The sequence below is a fragment of the Cydia pomonella genome, chromosome 6 (assembly GCF_033807575.1).
Source record: "Cydia pomonella isolate Wapato2018A chromosome 6, ilCydPomo1, whole genome shotgun sequence".
Lineage (NCBI taxonomy): Eukaryota > Metazoa > Arthropoda > Insecta > Lepidoptera > Tortricidae > Cydia > Cydia pomonella.
Genome location: NC_084708.1, coordinates 22,337,962 through 22,359,022, shown reverse-complemented (window position 1 = coordinate 22,359,022; position 21,061 = coordinate 22,337,962). Strand labels below are relative to the sequence as shown.

Genomic DNA, 21,061 nt, shown 5'->3' with positions numbered 1-21,061 from the left:
CCGACTGGTTACCCCAACCGCCGCGCCGATGCCGGCTTTTAAGATGTGAGTACGCCCTTCCTTGGAAGTTTGGTAACGATCGTATCGTATCGTTACAGTTTCCACAGTTAAGTAAGTCAGTTTTCTGGAGAAACGCACAGTTGAGGACTGTCAAATATCTTTAATATATTCATAGATAGGTTACTACAATAACAACAAACATTAGGTCAGCTTAGTTTTTTTTTTTTTTTTTTTTATAGGCCATTATTACACAAATTGACTAAGTCCCACAGTAAGCTCAATAAGGCTTGTGTTGAGGGTACTTAGACAACGATATATATAATATTTATTTATTTATAAATACTTAAATACATAGAAAACACCCATGACTCGGGAACAAATATCCATGCTCATCACACGAATAAATGCCCTTACCAGGATTTGAACCCGGGACCATCGGCTTCGTAGGCAGGGTCACTTACCCACTAGACCAGACCGGTCGTCAAAAGTTTGTTTCTACCATCGCAAATACAAGTATATATATGTCCCTGAATTAAAAACTGCTACCACAACTGGTAATACGAGTATAACAGGCATTTCAAATTGTTTTAACCTAGATTGAGGTGTTGGTATTATGATTACAAACCTAGTGTTCTATTGTTCTTGCCATTGCATTTTACCTAACTTTTCTCATATCAAAAAGAGGTAAGCATTATGAAAGAGAAATGAGCAAATATAAATTGGACGAATTGCTACGATTTCTTGGTCAGACTCATACATAGATCCCCTCGTATCATACGCGTATGCACATAACCTGTTATTAAAACTATAGTGTTTACATAACAGCGTTTGTTTAGAGAACCATCTTTACATAACTTCGCCACGCTTCGGTTGCCCTGCTGACAGGCTATTACCTAATTCTGAATCTAGGACCCATTTCGTGGTGGCTTTCTAAAACATTAAGGGGAGAAGTAAATTTAGGAAATCAGAAGGAAACCATATATATGCCGCGCCGCGCGAAATATGCGTTGTAAGATATGACCGTCTCCTGCGATTTTTGTTACTTTAAATATAACACATACGAGTATAATTATACAATCAAGAGCAATCACTATGGGTCACTTTACAACATTTGTGTATGTCTTTTGACTGGAAACAGTTACACCTTTATCTACAATTAACGCCCTACTGGTGTTGCGGGTGTCCATGGGCGACGAAAATCGCTTATTATTATTGATTCGTCTGCTTGCTTTCTTCCTACATCATAAAATGAAAAAATAAAAATGAAGCTCTTTAGATTTTCATAGAGACAAGGTCAAAATTAGAGGTGTTAAAAAGTACCCCTGTGGCCTATTTGCTGCACAAATGTTTGTTTTCATAACCTTAGCTGCAACACTGATTCAGCAGCAGCCATTTGACATTGTATCTTCGGAATTAATGAGCCTTTTTATTGGAATAAGTAAAAGCAAAGTCGTTACAAAAACCTTATCAAACTTTCCATCATCGTGTGGAGATCAAAAAGATAACGTCCATTTCTCTTCTCCATACGCTTTTAATTGTTTTCGCTCATGGCCGCCGCGGTGGAAAGTGCTTACGTGAAACAGATCGTGAAAATAAATTATGTCGCTGCGCGTGAGTATCTTTTAACGGTATTGTCAATGTCCGAATTCGCTTTCGGTCTTTTATTATGACCGTGTGAATAATCAGTAAAGTATAGGTAATATCTTTTTGAGACCCATATTGTTTGAGAGAAGTATCCAGTTCACAGAAGTAGCTATTTATGCCGTAGCATCAAGCATGAAATTTTTAAAAACTCCTTTGAAAGCTCATGCATAATGATAAAGTATGCTACGGGAAAACGCGGCATTTTAGATATTGACATAAGACAACGATAGACGTTGGAAGAAGACAAAGTTAACATCAGATCTTTTCAACTTTTCAGTATCGTAATACTACCCCAAGTATAGTCGAAAAACTCCCAACTATTGGTCCACAAGGAACTCGAATATCTTCGTTCCGGTGTGAATATTATCGGAATATCGCATTTCCGAGGCAAATAAATTTGGTATTTGTACTTAATTACATCCTGAACTTGTTGATTTTACGGTACATTTATCCCCTTTAGCCCCGAAAGTCTTCTACAAATAATAAAAGACCTACAGGCCGATTTTTGAATTTCGACCGCATGATTTCGTGAGGCTCCCTTGCTTCAATACTATCTCCACTACTAGGCATTTGAATTCTACTAAATTGAATTGAAAACGAGTGGTCAATACCACTAGATTCCCAATTTCTATCGGACGGATTCCAAAAACAGTATTTCGCCATTTTCCACATATTCTTCAGAAGAAATCGAACCCTCGAAATTCAAAAATCACGTCCCTGCCGTCCTAGGGTGACTCCATTTCGAACTGGTTTGTTCTCCCTAATGCTCAAGTAAACTTAGCATAGTTAGATTGTTGGAAGCGAGATATGATATACAGATTTCGAATTTGGAGTTAAGCCAAATTAAGGTTAACGACCCAATGCTGTGATATGACAATGGCGGTGAGGCCAACGCGCTAGCCCCCTTGAACTATTAACGAAAGGTCTCCCTCGCGTAGTACCCGTAGTTGTAGGCATGTTGTGTACAGTTTTGGATAGGTCATTTACCTGGTGTATGTACAATATATATACACACCCTATAGAGTGGGATTAGGACTTTTCGGAGTCCTTGGCTGTCTTAGATAGCTAAACAATTGGCGACCTGTCTGGTCTAGTCGATAGTGACCCTGCCTGCGAAGATGGAGGTCCTAGTTTCAAATCTTAGTAAGACCATTTATATTCGTTTTTATCAACTGGTACCTATAGTCCGTAGGAAGCGCTGGTGGCCTAGCGGTGAGAGCGTGCGACTTGGAATAGGGAGGTCGCGGGTTCAAAGACTTCAAACCCCGGCTCATAGCAATGAGTTTTTCGGATCTTATGTACGAAATATCAATTGATATTCATCAGTCGCTTTTCGGTGAAGGAAAACATCGTGAGGAAACCGGACTAATCCCAATCTCTCTGGGTTCCATTTCTCGGGATTAGTTGCCAAGCGGACCCCAGGCTCCCATGACCCGTGATAAAATGCCGGGACAACGCGTGGAAGAAGAGGTACCTATAGTCCGTACCTACAGCTTTCCTTGGTGTGAGGTGTTGGATGTATGAACAAAATTTGTTGTAAGATTGTTACCAAATGTTTATTTGTTTAGCTCTAAATAATTAATTTATTCATAAAACTTATTAGTACGGTCGCCAAGCCGCTCCGAGGCCAGATTTAATTGACTCGGCTCGGCCTTACCCACAACCGGTATCAATGTGTTCGGACAGTTCTCCTGATCACCGTACATGCGGTAGTAAAGCGGAAAAATGGTGGAGGGGATAGTAATGACGTCACAAAGATGGCGGCCGGACCTATTCTTTTTGGCGGTGTATCTCGAAAACCACTTAACCGATTTTAATCATCGAGGTGTCAAATAATAGCTTATATTATGGAGATTATTTCCTTTTCTACAAACATTTACGTGAAACCTATAGGAAAAAAAATAATCACAAAAAACAGTTTTTTTATAAAATTATTATTTTTTATTTTGTAAAAATCTCCGTAAATATTAGCATTTCGCAAATTTTGTTTATTATAAAACATATTGCTTCATTATCAAGGAATATAATGAGCCTTAAAACATACAGATCGAGTAATAAACAATGAAGCTACACTCATTTATTTGCGCATGGGTAACGATAACTGGCTTTTACCGGTCGAAACTGTGGTGACTGTTACGATACGTATTGAATGGAATTTATAGAGTATCGGTTTTAATTACTGAAATTATAATTAAAATTATAAAAACCAGACACAATAATGTTACCTTACTTCGACGTTTAGTCTCTTTTTTCGTCTTAATCATAGGTAGGTACATATTTCTTTTTACTTAAAATTTTTATACAGGGTGAACTTTTAACCACCAGTCATACTCTGCGCAGCGACTTTATAGGTCATACTTAACAACTTTTACTATGGGACCAATTCCGAAATCGCGAAAAAAATGTTGACTGTCCCATATAAAGGTGCGACCAACTTTACCAGACCAACACTTTTCCAAACTGAGCTACAGCTGTCCGATGAAGTTAAGTACTTAGGACTAACTCTCGACAATAAACTCAATTGGAACAACCACATCAACAAACGGATAGACAAGGCGGGAGTTGTCTTCTGGCAGTGCAGAAGGATGATTGGTAAGAGGTGGGGACTCAACCCGAAAATTACCCTCTGGCTCTATAAGACGATAATCCGCCCCTTACTCTGTTACGGTGCTCTGGTTTGGTGGCCAAGAACAAACCTAAGCAACGTACGAGACAAACTACAAAGACTTCAAAGGCTCGCATGCGCGGCCACCACTGGCTGCACGAGGTCTACCCCGACTGCAGCCATGGAGGTCATGCTAAACCTTCCACCGCTGCACCTACACATACAGCAAGAGGCCAGTCTCTCAGCGGTAAGGTTGCGAACCCTCAAGATATGGTCTAACATCACAGGAGCTCTTCACACAAAATGCCTGGAAAAGGTGTATGACGAATTTCCAGTGCTTAGGTCAGGCACGGACCGGATTCACAAACAAGCTATCTTCGATAAAAGTTACAAAATACAGTTATATGAGGACGACAATCATGAAGGACTCAATCCCCGGGAGCTGAGAATCTTCACTGATGGGTCCAAAACAGACAGCGGATCGGGCTCTGGAACCTTCTCAGAAGACCTGAACATGTCGATCACCACTCCGCTAGGAGCCCATAACTCGGTATTCCAAGCTGAGTGCATGGGCATCATAAACGCGGCGGCTGCCATCACTGCAAGGAAGGTAGTAGGATCCTCCATCCGCATACTCTCCGACAGTAGAGCAGTCTTAATATGGCTCTAAATAGCCATATAGTTACATCCAAACTTATACACGAATGCCACGAACGACTAATGGTGTCATAATAACAAGATCACCCTACAATGGATCAAGGGACACAGTGGATCCCGAGGTAACGATGCTACGGACGAGCTTGCCAGGCAAGGATCGAATGCGGGGGCGATTGGTCCGGAACCGATTCTTCCGATACCATTTAGCAAGGTACGCTCAATGCTGCTGGCACGTACAGGGAAACTACACACAGAACACTGGCTGAACCAGACTGGATGCAGACAGGCAAAAGAAGCCATGCCTGGCATCAACGGAAAACTCACAAGGGCGCTCCTGCAACTAGGGAAGGTCCGACTGAGTATGGTAACCAGTGTCATAACAGGTCATGGACTATTTAACAAACATCTTTTCACAACAGGTGTCACAGACAGTCCCCTGTGCCGAGGTTGCATGGAGACAGAAGAAACAGCCTCTCACGTGGTGCTGGAATGCAGCGGAGTGACTCCATACAGGGCTAAACATCTCGGATCTCCGAGAGACCTCCCCGAGGTCCTACTCAACATCAAAGGTTTGATAGGATTCCTCGAGGAGCTGGGCTGGCAGGACTAGCCCACCCCCAACATATCACGCAAAATAGGCGCAAGTCGTCGAGTTGCGGAAAAATCGCCCGAATACAATACAATACAATACAATACAAGGTGCGACCAGACCGCAGCTTAAAAAACGGTCACGATACGGAATCGCAGTGACGCGTCGTATGCGTACCGTTTTTGACGCATGCTCCCCACACCGATGTTTAAAAAACGGTGACGGTACGGAATCGCAGTGACGTGCTTCACGCGAATCTTTTTTGTTCGCAAAACAGTTGCGTCTTTTACGTCACCGGTACGGTGTCTGCCATAAGATCTCCGTGTAATATTTTTTGCGATTTTTGCGCAGTTCAATTTACGGTGCGTCAGCTTATTTTAAGCAGCGGTGTGGCGAGCATGCGTCATGGACTCGGGTACGTCCTTAAACTACGTCCAAAAGAGAGGTATGGGCATTGTGAATGTCATCTCGCTTTGTGTGGTAGGGCACAGCCAGTGGGTGTCATTCCAGATCCAAATTTTCTTGCGTGATTCGGCATTGGTCCCATAATAAAAGTTGTTCAGTATGACCTGTAAAGTCACTGCGCAGAGTATGGCTGGTGGTTAAAATTTCATCTTATACCTATATTCGACACAAGTAGTAAGTACTTACAGACCAACTATGATACACATTTTGCCTGTATAGTGATACATAGTGAATAAATTAATACCTGATTTAAAAAATAAAAGAAAAATAACAAATAGCATGTTATTTAATTCAGTAATCACTAATCAGTCTTAAACAATGAACATCATACTTTTAGATTAGACAACAAAATGTATATTTATACTGTGTTTCGACTTGAAAGATTTTACTGCTTTAAAACATAAGACAAACCTACCAACCAAATGTATAAAAAAAATGTTTTTTGTGATTATTATTTTCCTATAGGTTTCACGTAAATGTTTGTAAAAAGGAAATAATCTCCATAATATAAGCTATTAGTTGACACCTCGATGAATACAATCGGTTAAGTGGTTTTCGAGATACACCGCCAAAAAGAATAGGTCCGGACGCCATCTTTGTGACGTCATTACTATCCCCTCCCACAATTTTTCCGCTTTACTACCGCATGTACGGTGATCAGGAGAAACGCCCGAACACATTGATACCGGTTGTGGGTAAGGCCGAGCTGAGTCAATTAAATCTGGCCTCGGAGCGGCTTGGGGACTACTAATAGTAAAAGTTGTTCAGTATGACCTATAAAGTCGCTGCGCAGAGTATGACTGGTGGTTAAAAGTTCACCCTGTATAAAATTTTTAAGTAAAAAGAAATATGTACCTACCTATGATTAAGACGAAAAAAGAGACTAAACGTCGAAGTAAGGTAACATTATTGTGTCTGGTTTTTATAATTGTCATTATAATTTCAGTAATTAAAACCGATACTCTATAAATTCCATTCAATACGTATCGTAACAGTCACCACAGTTTCGACCGGTAAAAGCCAATTATCGTTACCCATGCGCAAATAAATGAGTGTAGCTTCATTGTTTATTACTCGATCTGTATGTTTTAAGGCTCATTATATTCCTTGATAATGAAGCAATATGTTTTATATTAAACAAAATTTGCGAAATGCTAATATTTACGGAGATTTTTACAAAATAAAAAATAATAATTTTATAAAAAAACTGTTTTTTGTGATTATTTTTTTTCCTATAGGTTTCACGTAAATGTTTGTAGAAAAGGAAATAATCTCCATAATATAAGCTATTATTTGACACCTCGATGATTAAAATCGGTTAAGTGGTTTTCGAGATACACCGCCAAAAAGAATAGGTCCGGCCGCCATCTTTGTGACGTCATTACTATCCCCTCCACCATTTTTCCGCTTTACTACCGCATGTACGGTGATCAGGAGAACTGTCCGAACACATTGATACCGGTTGTGGGTAAGGCCGAGCCGAGTCAATTAAATCGTGTTTCTAGAGGGCTTTTGAGATTTGGCGACCGTACTATATAGTGATAGCTAGCAATGTGCAATTGTGCAAGTTGCAGGACGTTCTCAAAAATGGAGGAACATTCCCGGAAGTTTCTGGAAACTTACACGGGAATTAAAAGCAAGTATCCATTCGCTTTCTGAATCTTGTGGGATTTTTCCAAAAAAATAATACATTATAATCATAATATTCCGCGGGCCAGGAGCATATTTCGTCAGTCATCGCCTCCCGGCTGATACTTTGTCAGATGATAGTTTAGATGCTGTTTTAAACTTTAAAAACCGTCAGCGTGGAATGACCGTCAGCTGTAAAATGAACATGTAAAAAATATGCGTAATGTGTAAATTGCGTAGTCCGTTGATGGCTTTTTAGGCGATTACGCCTGATGAAATGCTACATTTTATACCAGATATATTAATAAGACAGGCAGGCAGAATATCTAATAAAGCCTGTATCTATTATGGTCTTGATATATCTTGACGACCGGTCTGGCCTAGTGGGTAGTGTCCTGATGGGTTCGAATCTCGGTAAGGGCATTTATTTGTGTGATGAGCACGGATACTTGTTCCTAAGTCTTCGATATTTTCTATGTATTTAATTATCTGTATATTATACGTATCGTTGTTTGAGTATCCACAACACAAGCCTTCTTGAGCTTATTGTGGGGCTCAATCTGGGTTAAGAATTTTCATTGTTTTCTAAATTTAAATTTCTGTCAACTTTTTGTACTTATAGAAATTTGGCAACTTCGGAAACTTCTCCTTGAAATACTATTGAAAAAAAAGTTTATATTTAACCCAGTTCTAATGTCTTTACGACCATCGATTAAACTCGATTCCTTTGTAGCATTATCGGTTATACAAATGTATTTTTTGTGTTAGATTATCCAAGGTTAACAGGCAGGTATCATTATCAAATATCTAGTTTCAATTTCCGCGTGGGATTTTAACCCTGTCACTTAGTGTTTATTATACCTAGGACGCCTACTTGTCTGTTTCTTCCTCCATAGGCTTCTATTCCTCGCCAAGCGCATGCCCTCGTGCAGTTTTAATTCCATAGGTGCAGTGATTTGACCACACCATCAACATAGTAGGGGGAGGGCCCTGAGGTCTGGTGCCTTCCACTTTGCTTGTCATAATAACTCTCTTCAGGGTATCCGCCTTATTTGCCTGTTTTAGACCGCGAGCCAGGAACAAATTTCCATGACCAATAGCCTGCCGGGCGAAAACTCATAGTTAACGGCTATGTATGATGAACCCTCGTGGACGTCAGCTGCCGCTTCGTTGGTGGATTGCGGAATGGCAGCCACCGAAACACGTAAAAAAATAGTCATCGCCTCACGTTTGATAGTCAGATGATAATTCAGATGCTATTGTTAATTTAAAAAAATCGTCAGCCGGTTGTATCGCGGTGGTAAGAACGTCAGCTGGTCGCATGAACATGTAAAAAATAAGCGCTTTACCTTTTTATGATAGTATAACAAAATCATGAAACTTTGCATGTTGCATTCTATCAGGCGTTTCAAATAAATGGATTACGTAATTTACACATTATGCATATTTTGCGGACATAAGCGGTAAGGCGCGTATTTTTTGAATGTTCATGTCATCAACTGAAGGTCTTCCCACTGTGATATAACCGGCTGACTATTTTTTTATTCATGACAGCATCTAAACTATCATCTGAAAAAGTGTCAGTCGCTCGGGAGGCGATGACTGACGATATATGCTCCTGGTCCCCGGTCTATTTACATTTACCATAAAGACGACCCCTAAACATGACACCCCAAGGCACATAATTCAATTAAACCTTTCGCTGCCGCGCCGGGCATATAATTATGACCAATTTTAGTATGCAAAATAAAGTGCGGCGTTCACGAAGTTCATTTAAAATTATTATACGACTGATATTATGATGATTACGAGGGCCACAATTAGGTTAACTTAACAATTTATAACCATTAATTTTCCATTTAAGTATACTTGTTTTACCTATTATTTTCTCTAGCGTTTAGACAGCTTGTTGTCTGCCTCTATCTTTAATCAGTTATTTTCTTCCTCAAACTGTATCTTTTATACTGAGGTGTGCCAATAAAGAGTATTTTGTCTTTCTTGCCTCAAATAACATCATCACGATTCTTTTCTGATCGTGATGCTTCTACAATTGTATTGACTTAAATATCCTCTGCAAAAAGGATGTAACTGCCTGGACTAACTTATTAATATAACATCTTTTATTATTGAAAGCAGAACTGCATTCTTTAGATATCATTTTGCGATTTGATATTCTCGTAGATTGAGTTATATTCATGGGTAATAGCGCTGACTTTGTATTTATTACGAGATGGAATTATTTAAATTTCAAATTGCGTAACTCGTAAAAAAAAAATAATTAAATGATTCTTCAAGCCTACAGAAAACTTCACAAAAGGTTTAGAAATTGACAACGGTAGCATGTTGCTATTTTGAGCTGTTAGTCTACTAAAGCCGTAAAAACTTTTTTTTATAAGTAGTACTTAGTCGTATGGCGTATGGTATTGTTTAAGTTTCTTTGAACGGATACCTACTTTGTCTTTAATACGTTTGATTTGACCTGAATTTTACAAGCTTTTATTTAAGTTCCAAATTGAAATTTTAGACAAATATCTCATACAATTTTACTACGAATAATTGTAAGTAAAGTAAAAGGGGCCTCCTCTTTAAGTTACCATTCAAATAACAAATTACGGTCTCAGAGGGAAACGCGACTTGACTCAAATAAATTTCAATTTAAAGTCTGACAGAAGCGACATTAAATGTATTTTCTATAAAACGTAGCCGTAAACTTTGCGACGTTGAATTTAAAATGGTTTTGTGTAACAGTTCCGATATAATTTACACACCTCGGATTTTAGGGGGCAATATTTAATGACAACTAGGGAGTTCTTATATAGGTATCGATAAACTCAACTATCGATGTTTTTTTCCATTCTCACAAACAAAACTTATAGCGATCACTAGTGTAAGGAAAGCATCGATAATGAAGTTTGGTGATAAGGACCTCTCTGCCCATCATTAAATTTTGACCCTTTAATCCGGATGTCCGGTCATTTATTTACCTAAATCAGTTAAAAAATTACCTATTGACCTTTAGTCTCGCTGTGATTAGTTTACACCCCAAAAACAAAATAAAACAGGTATTTGTTTATAGAATTTACATATACTGACATTACTGATCGTATAGTGACCAATTTCATCAACTACCTCACAAGACTAAATCGAAGATCGGTCCATAAAAAAAAATTTTTTTTTTTACTTTAACCTACTCCTACTGTGCTACTTATAGGACTAATAACGGTAATAATCAAATGTCTTTGTAACGAATCTATTGTGCCAGTGAAAATTCAAATTCGTGAAGAACAATGAAATTGAAATCTCAATACTATCGAAATAGACCAGCCTACATAAAACGAAACAGAATATGCTAAAATAGGTTTTAAATCAACCTCTTAAGGTTTTAATATGGCTGTAATATTGGTTGGAGAGTAATTAAAAAATCATTAGTGCTTAATCTGTTTCTGACCATCGTGCACGAACGTCATTTCGATTTTGCACTTTACTCCAATAAAGTAAGGCGGAACGTGATTCTGTATACATATTTTTGAATTAGGCCGTACAAAGTTTTGGGTAATCTGACAATAGCGTGACTTTACTATTGTGAACAATTTGATCGTGAGAGATTTTGATTCATAGATGATTTTGCAATACGATTGAAATGGAATATAATTCTTTGTGCAGTCATAGAGAAAAATGAAAGTTTGTCTCGTAACTTTACTGTCTTAGGCTCAAGGGTCCCAAAGGTGTCACGAACGCCCTCGTTTTTCCGTCAGCTGTCAGAGGACTGTACCTATAGTTGTGCCGTTCTCGAATTCGTTCTCCGTTTACTATGGAAAATGTTCTCTCACGAGAACAACGTTCTCGAGATCGGCACAACTATAGCTGTATCTAACGAACACAGCCCTGACGGGGGCAATTTTGGATTGACGTTAAATGCGAGGGCAAATGAAAGTTGTTTTATAGATCGATATCGGTAAAGGGTAAACTTTGTCATATCATACCACCTACCATCGTTATGTAGTTCAAAAAAAGTACAATAATATAAAATGAATTAATATTTCACGTAATTTTGAAGTTTTGTTAGAGTGACTTGAATAAACTTTTAGATATTTATAGTTTAAATTACTAATTTTCGATATATAAATCACGTGAACATGTCCAATGTTCATGTTCAGTTGCATATCGTTGCTCCGCATAGCATAGAAGTATATTTTTTACCATAAAATAGTTGATAAGTAAATAGCCGAGAGACTTGACCAGCTAAATTATGAAGACCGGCTATAGCAGCTAAGAAGACATTATATATATAGCCTCTGATGTAAAAACAAAGGAAACCCTTTCAAGTGACAGAACGGATATTACCCCGTAACTTGACACGGCCCTTTTAGCACAAGACCCAAATTCCTAATAAAAAGGTAGCTGATGAGAGACCTGCCTAATTTGGTTGGCAATTTCAAGGCAAGGGTCTGAAGCCTCATAGATTATGTTACTATTTAGTTAGTAATCAAAATGAAGGATGTTCGGAAACTCACGTAATATGTATTGAAGTGCTTTACGTTATTAATGGCGATATGGATGAAATTGGAACAGCTGCCTCCTCATGCATTATCTTCTTGATAAATAAACAAATAGACTATTAAAAAACTTTATCGGATCTTTGGTAAAAAAAAACATAATAAGAAAACAAAACACTTAATTTAGAAAATTACATATTCCTTACAACCGATCCCTGATTCGACGCAAGTACAGTCGCTATCAGATATAACGGAGCCACCAAGGTGCTCAAAAATATCTGAACATTTATTAACATCTGGATAATAGAAGCGTTGTTCAGATATTTGTGAACACCCTGGCCGCTCCGATATATCAGATATTAATGTAAGAGATCAGATAGTACCTAGGTAACACAAGTCTATTTTCTTTCACTTTTGGGGCATACTAGACGTTTGCTTGAAGGCGCATTCAGATCGACACACGGCCCGATTCGAACTTTAAGATACGTCAAAAATTAAGGAAAGGATACGATATGGATTGGATACGTCAATGTCAAAAGTGACGTTTTTGTTTGAAGAAACGCCACTTTTGACACTGACATATCTAATCCATATCGTATCTTTTGCAAATATTTGACTTATCTTAAAGTCCGAATCAGGCCGACTGACTGATCATTTCCATAACAAATTCATAAGTTGTTATTAGGTACCACTTTGGATTATAGCTACTTTAGTCCTATATAACTTATTTATTGTATATACTCGTACTACCACTTTTCTCTTGAACCACTTACACACCTAAGTTCCCTATCCGATATTGATTTGTTTACTGTAACGGTACAATAACGGTTCTGATTTAGAAGTGAACTTTATAACCTGAACCTGCCAAAGGAACCTGATACCGTTACATAGCTGGGATATTTAGGTTCGCACAGTATCTTGACTTCGTACAACCGTTGATTTTTTATTGTTGAGATCGGGGATAGCATTAAACAAGGTTTCTCTTAACCTCAATGGGGTTATTCGCAACTTTTTTAACTGACATGTCAATCTATAGTGTGAAAAACATATTTTCACAATTTTGTCTTATATTTCTCTCTGTCTGTTTTAAGCCATAGGGGAGGTTTTATTATTTATTTTTTATTTTATTTGATTCACTAGCAGCTCTTGGAGCTGATGCTTGTATATAGCAGCACTTTTATTTATTTAGCATTTTTAAAGTTCTGAGATGTGTGTCTGACTAGTCTATTTTTGAAAGAGTTCACCGTCGGTGCACTAACAACAATTTCTGGTAGAGTTCCATCCATTTATTATTATTATTAATTTATGTTAGTATTGTTGGGATAAGTTGCTTGCAAAGTTTTTTTTTTTTTCACGTAAGCAAGTTCAATTTTCCTCATTTAGACTGCCTTTCTACTTAGGCGGAGTTTAACAGATATTCTTTTCTCCACTCCGCTGCATGAACCAATGCTATTGGTTGATTCCCGCACGTCTTCTCCTGGCACAAAATTCGAGTCCAAAAGCTGTTTACGCACGGACAAAACTACTCGGCTATCACTCGGTTTTCACAATTCAATGTACTGTTTTAGATAAAATCTATAAACTGTGCACTATTCAGTGGATTATCGAACAATAGAGCTAAACGCCCGTCAGACACCGTAAGCCGGGATATCGTTTTACTGGTACAAGGGAGGCGATCGATAAACTAGGAACGTGAGCACCATTATGTTTTAACCATTTGATGTGGTTTTGATCTTATTTGGAGACAACCTTGAGTCGTGTCATCAACCGACTCCGGGGCTATGGGTGCGGGATTATTTACCCGACTGCCAAAGGGAGGTGGGTACCTAATGTTTTTCGAGTGTATGTATATGTATGTATGTCTGTTTCTTTGTGGCCTCCTGTAGCCTAAACAGCTTGATGGATTTAGATGTATGAGGTATCATTAGATTCGTCTTGATCACGGGAGTGTCATAGAATATTTTTTGGGGGGTAACTAAAAAAATAATTATTATACAAAAACAAAAAACCCGACTGCACACTAAAAAAGAGGAAAACAAGCCCCACAAGACTATTGTTGTTGATGGTAAGTATCGCAGGCGGGGACCAACAGAGGGTTACTTATAGTCATTTTGGTTGTTGGTCCCCGCCTGCGATACTTAATTTATTTTTATGGTAGAGGAGGCAAACTAGCAGACGGATCACCTGACGGTAAGCGATTACCGCCGCCCATGGACACCTGCACCACCAGATGGGTTGTTTTTACACTAGCCAACACATAGGTAAAAACCGGGCAAGTGCGAATCGGACTCGCACAGGAAGGGTTCCGTACCATTATCTATAAAAACGGTCACCCAAATACTGAACCCGCCCGAAGTTGCTTAACTTCGGTGATTGGATGAGAACCTCGAGATTGGAAAGAAATATTTATTTTATTCTGTTTTTTAGTATTTGTTGTTATAGCGGCAATAAAATAATCTGTAGAAATTTCAACTGGCTAACTATCACGGTTCATGAGATACAGCCTGGTGACAGACGGACGGAAGGACAGCGGAGTCTCAGTAATGCCGTTTGACCCTTTGGGTACGGAACCCTAAAAACTAAATACAGAAATTCTTTTAACATTCCTTAACACATTTGGAGCTATCTAAATATTATATTAATCATTGTTTGATAAATTCTACATTAAACATTTGTACATTTTTTCTTCTTGCGCCGCACCGTGCGTGGCTAAAGGACGTTTCATACTTTACAAAATTTAATTAAAATTAATTGGCTCTCATGAGTCACAAAATGGAATCAAGAAGCGTCTCGTGAGGCATCTTGGTTGGACTTGAGATGCCTGAGAACCTACCGTGAACTCCGAAGTTCGCAAACTGCGGGCATCTTTCTCGTTTACAAAATATGTTCTGCCCTGCGCTGCGTGGAACTGCATCGCCTGCGTCTCAGCATAAGCCTCATGGTTAGCGGCTCACGCTGATATGTGACTGATTCAAGGTCGCATTCAAATAAGATAAAAAAACATATCAAATTAATAAAGCAAAATCGGCCTCCGTCCGTGTTTTACGATTGAAATTGATGGCTGTGATTGTGAATATATTATGTTAGGGGCCTAGTTTCTATATGGCATTGCTAATAAATGCTAAGTCATGACTTTTGACTGTTTATTTGTCAGACGACCAAAGTGCAAGACATAGCGAAGGTCTTGATTTTCGACTTTTCGGTTGACATCGCTGCATACAGCGAGACGTTATGTAGAAATTTAGCTGACCCCCCCCCCCCCCCCCCTCTCCATACATTGTGATGGCTTCCACAGGCGTATCATTGACGTACACGTGCTGTAAAAGTACAAACCCACTTGATGAATGAATTTCATTCATAATGTGTCCATGAAATTTTGCAGCACATAGGCTATCATCTACAATTAAACAAAACCTTGAGATCTGGTTTAGTTATTGTGTAACAACAACAACACTTACAGTTAGTTTCCGCTGTCGATGGTAATCTGAAAAAAAAAAACAATTTATTTATAAATCGACTAAGGTCTATGTGGGGAAGAGCGTCTACAAGCTCTTTCGCTCTTAACTCTTGCGTTTGCACACATAGGTAGGTACTCCACTTACAGAAAGTCGATAAATCTTAAAATCAACGGAAATCAAACAAAACACGGTGTATATGTCAACGTAAAATTGTAAACACTCGTCAGTTTATAATCTCGCTAGTTACATTATAAACTGACGGTAGTTAGATTAACAAACTAACCTAGCCTACGTTAGATTATAAACTAACGGGTGCACAATCTTACGGTGTCATATTCATATACAAATACTAGAGTTCTTGCCCAAAGACCGTCTTCCCCGCAATAAATTTTATTCTCCACATGGACCTTACCTAATCCAAATACACAAATTGAAATTGGCGGGACGAAAACACTTTTCGCAAGTTCCAATCTTGTTTCAACGTTAATAGGATCATCATTCACTTGCCCTTTTCTCATTTATTTGGCGTCAGGCGTATGTCCACACCAGGGATGTCAAGAATATCGCATTCTTAACATTTGCGAATGCGTATCCTGATGTCCAGGATGCGAATGCCCGATTGCGAATGCAAATCCGAATGTCCAGCATGCGAATGCCCGAATGCGAATGCAAATCCGAATGTCCAGGATGCGAATGTCTGAATGCGAATGTTAGGGAATATATAATTGTTATTATAATTCCTAATTATAAAAAAATCTGTTAGTATATAAAACACATATGTTTAGAACGGGATGTTATATTATAAAATGTAGAAAAATGCTTCTACTGGTAAAAATGAATTACTGCATAAATGAATACATTACACATGCGCACATTTGCATTCGCAAAACATTCGCTTCATTTGATGCAAATGTCGAAGCGAATGCTTAAAATGATGCGAATATTCGTATATGAGTATGCGAATATTCGTGACATCCCTAGTCCAGACCTGTCAGTCACACGTCGTCTCATCATTTATAGATCACGGAATTTAGAGAGCAGCAAATGAAATGAATGAAATCACTAACGACACAAAAACAATTAAGAATTGTATGTGAAAAAATTATAACAGGAGCAGCCAATAAACGCTATATTTTATCGTATTATTTTTACATAAACCAGGATTACGTGAATATTTTAATTAAACATTACATCGATACAACATATATTCTCTGTTTTATGGCCACGTTACCGCCATGTTGCAAAACCGTTACATTTTACGTCAATAACAGATTAGCGTGACACCTTGACTCGATTCGCATACTTTCCATTTCATACCACCATTCGATTGGATCCATGTACTTTTTCAGATATGAATGGATTTCGATACTTTCGAATGAAAACGCAATGTTTTAGCGCCTAATAATAGCGCCGGTCATATCTACCAAAATGTTCATTCAGCACCACAAATTGCAAAGAAAAGTTAAATAGTTATTACATACGAAAGTAAGAAATGTCTCAAGTGACATGTAATCGTTGGCCGAGGCGAAGCCTTTCTTGTTTGCTGGCCGAGGTGTGTCATACTTTTCTGTCCGAAGAAGCCGGAAAGCGACAACTTCGTTTAGCGCGGTGGGTCAAAAATTGACCCTTTCCGGCCGGAGGGCAGAAAAATGATCTGCACTTTCTTATTCACGTGAGAATAAAGTTGTGCTTATAACATTTTTAATACCTCGCCCGATTTGTTTGTAAACGGGGATTTATTCATATAACGTAAGACACAATATACAACAAACATAAAGACGGTAAAGAGTATATAAAATACTGCCTTCAGTAGAGTGATGTGAAGAGGTAGTAGAAGAGATCTTGGGGGATTTTCAGTATATGATTCCTGCTCCATCTTCGCACTCAAAAGCTTTGATGTGTCGTCTTGTGCCTCGGACGGTTATGGAGACAGCTCTAATTACGGACTTTAACTCTCAGTCAGAAATTAATTTGTGAATATGCTTTTCCCCATTTATCATTTAACTTTGATGCTGTTATTTTGTGTTTTTTTTTTTTTAGTTGACTAGTGGCGTCTTAGGTCCTCTGTTGCTCTGTCGTATTTTAGATGTTTGTTACTTCTGATACTAGAAGTAGATGGATTTGGAAAAGCATCTTGAGACCAAAAAAAGAGAATCACAAACATATGCTGAATGATAATAATATAAGGACGTATTTGCAAAATAAATATATACATGGTAAAGAAGTGTTATATCACGCATTACTGCCGTATCTGCAGGACAACTAATTCAATTATTTAGCTACACCGTATCTCGCGCAGCAACATCGAAATTCAAACTCTTGTTTGAATGACTGTTACGGCTGCCATGCCTTGTTGAACAGAGTACTAATTCCTATTTTCTACTTATTGAATTTAATTATGTGTATAAAGTATGCTCACATGGCACAGACACGCAGTCGTACAAAGTTACCACAGTAAATTAAGTGGAAATCGTGTTAATCCGGCAGTGATTGACTTGGGTTGCGGCTCTGTTCCGGTCCATTACCAATCGGGCTTTTTCGAACGTTACCTATTGGACTGGTTAGATCAATGCGCATGTATGCTCACTCGTGTTGTGGATTGTGTAACTGATTTTTTTTGATGTCCTAAATGTCTCCAATCTATGGTCCGCTAGCCGGATCCGGCCCAAAATCCCCTACTTTTGGCCCGCGCAAAGCTAGCGAGACAGCCAAAAACCATATATACATTTAGACCCGCAAAAGGGAATCCCAAGGCACGCCAGAACATATATGGTTGTTGTTCATGTCCTAAATGTTGCCAAACTATGATCCGCGAGTCGAATACCTAAAACCCCTACTTTTGGCCCAGAAAAGCTAACGAGAGAGCCAATATACATTTCGACAATTATTTTTGAAGATACCGTGAAACAACAACACCTAATTATAATTCAGTTGTGAAGCTAAATGATATACATAAAAACAATATTTCATCATCAAAAATAACTATTTTCTTGTTTTCGATACTTCAAAACGGCTTGGTGATCGTTGACGTCGCAAGGTATTTTCCCATTTGTCCCCGCCGGGAACAGATGGGAATTCATGTGTATCCTGTAGTGGTGCAGTTAGCAAACAGCCGCTTGGAAACAAGTGGTAACAGCGACGATCTGGGTTCGATCCCCGGACGTGTCTGCAGATATTACTTTTGATACCGATTGGGAGGCGTGCTTCTGTCAAGCCCTACGGTCGATGTCGATGGTAACAAGTTAACAACACTATTGGCGCGGCCCGATCTGTCAGAGGAGGATCGCCCGCCATTACGCTGTCGGAGTGTGCTTTAGCTAAGCTATTACATACCTGTTTTCCGTGTTTTAATGTATTAGATCCTTTATTTAATGATGTATGGTGTTTTCCCCTCTAATACTTCTTATACTTTTTTTTGCACTTGAATTTTTTGATTGACTAAGCGATTGTGGAGCTCGAGCTAGTTGTTCTCCCTGCCTGTATGTCGCATTTCTGACCTGAGCGCAGAAATTTTGTGAGCAGTTTCGATAGTTATTACTTTGTCATTTAGTAAGTTTTTTTTGTATTTGTTAATATACTACGTGTATCAATAATAATATACTTCGTTCCAACCGAGTGTTATATGGCAATCGCACACTTTTTTACCTGTGGATGTTGCTGAATTTGCTTCTACATGATACACTTGCAAATACGGCATTTTACACATGTTCTCAGACTTTACAACCGCATTGTGTTTCGGTAACATTTTCTCACACTAAGAGTAATCAAGTAATTACGGGTTCGTGTTGCTAACGACCTAATTATGGATAGTTTTGCATAATTATTCATAAGTTGCATAAGTGCTAATCATAATTAATTGGTGCACTGCATGTTGCAGTTGCAGCCTACTTTGTATGGGGATTGCATTGGTAGTTTGGTTGATTCGATTCGACTGTTAAAACTAAGATCGCCCGCAACTTTGCACGCGTAAAAATTGAAGAAAAAGTTCTACCTCATTTTGACTCGCTTATGGGCAGAACATCAAAAAAAAATTTAAGAATATGAATACACAATTATAATTTGACGGCCCTACTAACCTTTAAGCTGTGCGTTTTCTATCTGTATCTATATAATGCGAGGTTTTTTGTATAATTTAGGTTTAAATACTTATTTTATGTCAGTGTCAAATGAATTCGACGTACAGAATCACCCAAAACTACGTATTTTTCCTAAAACGTCTTCTACAAAATGACATTAAATATAAAACTATATCATTTAACTTAAACAATGTGTTAAGTATCTTCAAAACATTCTCTATTAATAGCTTTCATACATAAATGCAAAAGTTATAATAACTCAACTTGAGTAATAAAAAAAGAATCCTCAATATCCTAAAACCGATTCTGCAATAGGTAACACATAATTCGCAAGTCCAAATATTTGGGTAAGTAATGACAAAATATTTTTCTGCCCTCCGGTCGGAAAGCGTCAACTTTTCTCCCGCTGCGCTAAACGAAGTTGCCGCTTTCCGCCTCCGTCGAGCAGAAAAAAAGTATGCGCACCACGGGAGGAAACGTAGGATCTCCATATTCCATCCTCGCCTTCGGCTCGGGTAACAATTTTACACGCGGCACGCAATTTCCTACTTTTCCTCCCTTTGGATACAAATAACTATTGTTGCTTTAATGCAAACCCACCCAGGAGGAGATGGCGAGACGACTTTGACACTTTTCTTTACAACTGGCCGAAGGAAGCACAAAATCAGGAATTATGGAGAACCAGGGGAGAGGCCTTTGCCGTGGGACACTCAAATACAAAGTTCTTTCGTACAATCGCCAGCGAAGAAAAAAGCTCGATGTTCCCTTCTCTCATAATCTGTATAGAAAATGACAGACTGTATAGAATTGTGGAGACTGTTTGTGGAGACTGGTCTGTTTAAGCTTACACGGGGTACAGGTTATGTTAAAGTATGTAACTTTACTTTTGAGTGACATTAACGTGAGACACTTCATTCGGTTCTTGTCTGTTTTAATTTTTTTGTCTTTTAATTATTTATATAAGAATTCAAGCCTTGGCGACCCTCTACATCTCTAAGGATAATTTAATATCTTTTTTATATTTTATCTGTGACACTTAGAGACTTATACATCTCTAAAGAATTTTAGTATTTTATGGTTTTATTTTTTTATCATAGTTTTTTTTTTGTGTAATTTGACATTTAGAGACAGTATACATCTCTAATAAAGTATTTATTATTTCATAGATTCGATATTTGTAATTGTTTTTTTTTTTTATTTATTGTTTGTAAAAATGGACATGTAAAAGTGCCCTATTTGCTGAATAAATGTTTGATATTTGATATTTGACATAAGTAAGTAAATAACCTGACCATATATAAGGTTAATACATTATTCTTCTTCAGCGTGCCATATCTTAAAGTCCTCTCTATCTTTCGCCACTCTACCTAGAATGGTCGTCTGTAATACCGGTCCAACTCCTTATATTATCACACCATGATGTTCTGGGTCTTCCTCTGCCT

At 38.3% G+C, this 21,061-nt stretch overlaps 1 protein-coding gene across 2 annotated transcripts in view; it reads right to left on the bottom strand.

The window, feature by feature from the left end:
• Positions 1-21,061, bottom strand: part of LOC133519304 (uncharacterized) — a 171,363-nt gene that overhangs the window by 126,283 nt on the left and 24,019 nt on the right. Inside the window, exon 2 of one of the 2 annotated variants that reach the window (XM_061853334.1) lies at positions 15,544-15,569. The exons of the other annotated variant lie outside the window; for it this stretch is intronic. The gene's annotated coding sequence lies outside the window, so the exon portion shown is untranslated. The remainder of the gene's footprint in view (positions 1-15,543; positions 15,570-21,061) is intronic. 2 annotated transcript variants of the gene reach the window in all.